Source organism: Halyomorpha halys, unplaced genomic scaffold, assembly GCF_000696795.3.
Source record: "Halyomorpha halys isolate HHAL.00 unplaced genomic scaffold, Hhal_1.1 Scaffold506.1, whole genome shotgun sequence".
NCBI classification, from domain to species: Eukaryota; Metazoa; Arthropoda; class Insecta; order Hemiptera; family Pentatomidae; genus Halyomorpha; species Halyomorpha halys.
Window position 1 is genome coordinate 152,290 of NW_027108424.1, and position 6,346 is coordinate 158,635.

Here is a 6,346-nt window from a genome sequence, read left to right on the forward strand (position 1 = left end):
TGTATCTACTTTCCGTCTCCGTAAGGCGCCTGCTGGCATACGCCACTGGGCGCTCTCCCCCATCACCCTCTTGAGACAGCACCTCTCCTAGCGCATACTCACTCGCATCTGTGGTAATCGTGAACTGCCGATTAAAATCTGGAAAAGCTAGTACCGGCTCTTGCTGCAACCTCTCCATGCACCGTCTGATATTGTCTTCCACAATCGGAGTTATGATCAGTTCAATTCATCAATTCACCTTTCTGCCTTTCTTCAAAAGATTGTTGAGTGGGACAAGGTACTCAGCCATTTCTGGCACAAATCTCCGATAATAATTCGATAAAAATAATAATAAAATACCAGTTTTTCTCCGTTTTTTAAAATGTTTTAATTTAGCATTAAATTCTTATTCATCTCATGGTGGTCCTCGAAATTGTACATTCCGATTGGCTAATTTTTTCTATTATGTTTTATATAAGGTATAATCATTTTCATTCCTTTTTGTTAACTAATAGAATAAATAATTCGTTTTAATGACTCGCCATTGTGCCATATTTTTTAGCATTTTTCTTTGTTTTATCGTTCGTCATGTCTCAAAGTGAACCAGGAAAAATATTTCACAATTGTTAATTACTTAACGGATCAAAATGGATTTTAAAAACATTTTTCTTTATTTTAATCATTAATTCATAATTAAATTTATTTAAATAAGCTATTATGTATATAAGGCTTCTGAAAATAAGTTGACCCTGAATTCAGCAAAAAGCAATGCCAACCTTATCGGTTTAAAAATCTAACTTAATTCTCTTCCTTATTATCCATTGCCACAGGTCTACAACATACTTATTCAGTTTCAAATCACTTATGATCAATATCTAACACGGAATAACCATATTTCCCAAATAACCCATGAAACCATCTCAATCCATAACCAGCTTCTGTGGTTCTGCAATTCATTTCCTCCAAGAACCCGTCATCTTATAGTATCCTCCGTAAGTCCTCCCCACTTCGACTACTGTTGCTTAGTGGAGTATGCATTATCTTAGACCCTATAGTATAAGAGCCCAAGAGGAGAATAGAGGCAGTTATTTCACCCCAATTTCAGATTGCTATGTATAATCACTAGTCAAAATTGATGAGTCTACCAATACAATACAAAATGGTGGCTGTCTCAAAACGTTAAAAACATATATTTTTTCATTCGGCGCTCCATATCTTTGAAATTATCAACAACACTAAAAAACCTAATAAAACATCATTTAAAGTAGAGTAAATTTTCTAAAATATGAGCCCTAACAGAGCTATTTACATTCAATAGTTCTCAAGATGTAGCTTTTTAAAAAGCTACATTTCTTAAAAATGTACTGAAAGCTTAGTGGTTGATAAATTTATTTTTAAATCTATATCTCAGGAACTATGTGACGAATAGATGTCTATTAGCTCTCAAAATAAAGCTAGTTTAATGTAATATAAAGTAGTTTATGACCTTAACCTTCGTAGGGATAGTAGTTTTCTTGATATTTGCTAAAATAAATTAATTTATAGTTGTTCGCACAAGAAGGTTGATTTATGAAAAACTTTATTTCAGAAACCATTGGACATACAGATGTCTGTCAGAACTCAAATTAAAGCTAGTTAAATTTACTATAAAATAGTTAATAATGTTTATCTTTGCAGGAGTAACAGTTTTTATGATATTTGACAAAATAAACTCACAAAATGTTAATTTCTAGTTGTTTCTATAAAATGCTTGAGTTTTGAAAAAATATATCCCTAGACCCATTGGATTAATAATTAATAATGTACCGCATTAAACTAGCTGCAATTTGAGTTCTGACAGACATCCATACATCTAATACTTCCTGAGATATTTTTTTCCATAAATCCAAAATATCTGTTCGAACAACTAGAAATCAACGTTTTCTGAATTTATTTTGTCAACCATCATCTACGCCTTCGAAGGTAAACGTTATCAACTATTTTATAGTAAATTTAATTTGAGTGCTAGCAGACATCTCTACGGCTTGAGATATATATTTTCGTAAGTCAAACTTTTAGTCCGAACAGCTAGAAATCAATATCTTGTCGAATATTATGAAAACTACTATTCCTACGAAGATAAACGTAATAAACTACTTTATAGTACAATAAACTAGCTTTAATTTGAGTGCTAATAGAAATGAGAACCTCGAATGGTTTTTGAAATATAGATTTCTCAAATTAAATTCACTAACTACTAATCTTTCAAAACCTTTTTATAAAATATTGCTTTTTAAAAAGATATATCTCGTGAACTATTAAAGGTAAATAGCTCTATTAGGGCTAATATTTCAGCAAATTTACTCTGCTTTAAATAATGTCCTCTTAGGTTTCCTAGTATTATTTGTAATTTTAAAGATAGTGTAATAATGTGTAATTTATGAAATGTTGCAATTTAAAAAGCTATATATATCTTTTAACGTTTTGAAACAGCCGACATTTTTTATTCTCCCTATAGTACAAGAGCCCAAGAGGAGAAAAAAGTCAGTTATCTCACCCCAAATTTTTGATTACTTTAATGAAAACTATGTATAATTACTAACGAAAATTGTGGGCCTGCCAAGTGTAAGTAGGGGGAATAAAAAATGGCGGCTGTTTCAAAGCTATAAAAAAAACTAATTTTTCATTCGGAGCTCTATATCTTAAAAAGTAGGAACAACACAAGAAAACCTAAGAGTACGTCATTTAAAGAAGAGTACATTTGCTAAATATTAGCCCTAATAGAGTTATTTACGTAAATAGTTTTCGAGATATAGCTTTTTAAAAAGCAACATTTGATAAAAATGTAGTAAGGGACGTAATAAAGATCAGTAGCAAGAGAATTTATTTTGAAAAATTCATATCTAAAAAACCATTTGACGTAAAGATGTCTATTAGCAGTCAAATTAAAGCTAGTTTAATGAGCTATAAAGTAGTATATGATGTTTATCTTCGTAGGAGTAATGATTTACATGAAATTTGCTAACATAAATTGATTTATAGTTGTTGGGACAAATTTTCATTTCCAAATTTATATTCATATGTGAATATCAACTACTACCCCTACGGACATAAGTGTCATAAATTACTTTATAGTAAGTTAAATTTCCTTTATCTTGAGTGATGGCAGACATATCTGCGTCTTATGGATCTAGAGATATATTTTTTATCAAAAATCCAACATTTTATACGAACAACTAGAAATTAACATTTTGTGAATTTATTTTGTCAAATATCATAAAAACTACTGCTCCTATGATAAACTATTTTATAGTAAATTTAATTAGCTTTAATTTGAGCGCTGGCAGACATCTGTACGTCCAATGGTTTCTGAAATAAAGCTTTTCATAAATTAAATTTATTGTCCGCATAACTATAAATCAATTTATTTTAGCAAATATCATGAAAACTACTATTCCTACGAAGGTAAAGGTCATAAACTTCTTTATAGTGCATTACACTAGCTTTAATTTGAGTGCTAATAGACATCTGTACGTCACATAGTTCCATAGATATAGATTTATCAAAATAAATTAACAAACTACTAATCTTTCAGTAGATTTTCAAGAAATTTTTCTTTTTAAAAAGCTATATCTCGAGAACTATTGGATGTAAATAGCTCTTTTAGGACTAATACTTCAGCAAATTTATTCTTCTTTAAATAATGTTCTCTTAGATTTTCTAGTGTTGTTGGTAGTTTTTAAGATATAGAGCTCCGAATAAAAAATTAATGATTTTTATGGTTTTGAAACAGTCGCCATTTCTTATTCCCCCTACCTATACTTGGCAGACTCTAAGTATAATTACTTTTGACTAGTAATTATATATAGTTTTCATTAAAGTAATAAAAAATTGGGGTGAGATAACTGCCTTTTTTTCTTCCCGGCTCTTGTACAATATACTTTGCAGACTCATTCTCAGACACGATTCGGTGTCAATACAGTGTTTAAAATCTTGTTAATTAACTAGAGCAGTTTATTTTTGATTTAACATAGCACAAATATATATTTATGAAGACACGCCTAGGTAATTAAATTAAAAACGAAGTTTGAATTTATAGGGTTGTAGTACTATTTGTATGATTTTTTATCATCGACAACCGCATTTACTGACGTCTATGCACATTTTAGGTGATTTATTTTTGAATCAGTATTGTACATATAGATATTCATAAAAATATTGTATGTCTTGATAATTAAATTAATAAATATCAAACTGAATTCTTAAACGAAATATATAATATAATACGGTGTCGGGGTTGTCTGGTCTTAGGCGATTTCTCCAGCCTGATATCTCTTTACAGAAGGCCCACGACAAGGCGTATTCATTATAAGTTAGGAACGGCCGTGCCAGAGGATGAGCCCTGGACACTGACGAAGGTAGAGGAGGTCTGGATAAGAGAGTCTGAGGCAGAGTAACAGTTCTAGTTGCCGAGATGAAGCGGACGGACCAGAACTGTCATGATAGGAGCCACCTTACTAGTTGCCGAGATGAAGCGGACGGACTAGAACTGTCAAGATAGGAGCCAGCTTACTAGTTGCCGAGATGAAGCGGACGGACTAGAACTGTCATGATAGGAGCCAGCTTACTAGTTGCCGAGATGAAGCGGACGGACTAGAACTGTCAAGATAGGAGCCAGCTTACTAGTTGCCGAGATGAAGCGGACGGACTAGAACTGTCAAGATAGGAGCCAGCTTACTAGTTGCCGAGATGAAGCGGACGGATTAGAACTGTCAAGATAGGAGCCAGCTTACTAGTTGCCGAGATGAAGCGGACGGACTAGAACTGTCAAGATAGGAGCCAGCTTACTAGTTGCCGAGATGAAGCGGACGGACCAGTAAGCTGATAAGGCTAGGTGCAGCTCTAGTTGCCGAGATGAAGCGGACGGACTAGAGCCGGGGAGAGACGGGAAATTACACTAGTTGCCGAGATGACGCGGACGGACTAGAGCCGGGGAGAGACGGGAAATTACACTGGTTGCCGAGATTGCTGGAAAGAAGGAGAGGAGATAGGCCATCGTCTTAGGTGTGCGTACAGAAATAACTACTTTTGCGAGCATAGATTGGCAATGAACTTCTCTATCTCAAGCAGTGTATACGGCACCTGTGCCATGACTAGACCCAGGAAAGGATGCGGATCTACGATCAAGTTTTGGGTATTTAGAGTCCCTTATTTATAGGTCTAGTCCATGCGGCGACGAAATATGGATTTGTTAGTTATGTAATTATCAAAGTAATGTACTCTATGTACCTTTTATCCTGGCACAAATTTCAGAGGTGAAGTACTCTAACATCAGAAAGCCTCTACAATGCTTATTCATATGGATAATAGATTTAATAATTTTAAGTATAATAAGAAATTAAGAGGAGGCATAAATAGATAGTAACTATGTTGAGAGAAAGAGAGTGTTGGTAATTAAAATTATTCTTTGTTCATGATTTCACGAAAGTTAGTAAATAATAAAATGATAATTACGGATGATTATGAACACATGAGGTCGTCACCGTTTTGTTTGTTATGTTAGATTAGTTGCTCCTAGTTTGTGTATTAGTATTGTTTTGGATGTTTTTAAAACTAATAAAGCAATGTATGATAATAATTGTAATGTAATGACAGTTGTCAATCAGCTCTTCTTGACTCTGTTCCTCGCAATTTAGATCATCAAAGCACCTAGTAGCCAAATATTTTCACACAACTTCCACTTAAGGCATATTGTAATAAATTACTTTAAACAAAACTTAAAAGTAAACAATAACGTGAGTTTGTGGAAGGAAAGGTTATAAAACAAGTTGCTCAGAAAATCCGCTAGAAGCTCTTATGCATTTAACCTTTAACATGACTTTAAATAGGGCTGCTCACAATCCCATACTTACAACATTTTACATTACGGGTATTCATGACCTTTAGTTTAACATGTTTAAGCGTCTTAAAAGGAAAAACACTTGTTAAATAGAGGAATATTACCTTCTTTTTCCATGTTAAAACGATATAACATATAACATGGCTGAGAGTCTGTTACTAGGTCTGTTAAATGGAAAATGACGTCAAGCATTAGACCAGCTGAGCTCGTCACCATTTAATTTGTAGTCGTGTCAGGTTACTTGCTTGCAGTTTGTGTTTTAATTGTATTAGTATAACTAATAAAGCAATGGATGATAATAATCATAATGTAATAAAAGTTATCAATTAGCTCATCTTGGTTCTCTTCCTCACAAGCTAGAAGATCAACAAAGCACTACGGGGCCATATTTCCACACAACTGCCACTTAAAGGGGCCTCTACATGTTGGCCAAGCCATGGCGAACTCAGACATGCGCGAGCATATGGATGGGTGGCTTGTACGAGTTGG